This window comes from Wolffia australiana, chromosome 11 (assembly GCF_029677425.1).
Source record: "Wolffia australiana isolate 7733 chromosome 11, ASM2967742v1".
NCBI classification, from domain to species: Eukaryota; Viridiplantae; Streptophyta; class Magnoliopsida; order Alismatales; family Araceae; genus Wolffia; species Wolffia australiana.
In genome coordinates, this window is record NC_135845.1 from 8,040,001 (window position 1) to 8,040,491 (window position 491).

Below are 491 nucleotides of genomic sequence, written 5' to 3' on the forward strand. Positions count from 1 at the left end.
TTTTCATTCTTTCATTAAATTTAGGACTAATTGTATTTATTAGAACAAGCATTGAGTAACATCTTTAACTCTGAATATTAAGGTTAATAAAAAAATTTGACTGGGATACTCCATTTATTACATCATTAATGTGCCAAAAAATTCCTTTGCCTCATTCCCTCGTCAAATATCATAACATGGGCAAGGATCCCACATTGCAATCAAAGGACTGATCACTTGTGAAGCAACGAACCATAATTTTATCACAAATCCCTGGATCAAATGATCATGATTATTTAATTAGATATTTTAAGATAGCCCTTGAAAGCTCAATGGGATGGAGGCACGAAACTAAAAAATTAGATATCAATCCATACTGAAAATTATCCCTATGATTTCTTCAAAAAACTATACTGATACAACTAAAGATATACAATAATTCCCTGAACATAAAATTCCATCCGTGCTTCTGATAATTGTGAACCTTGTATGCAATCTTCTATATACATTCA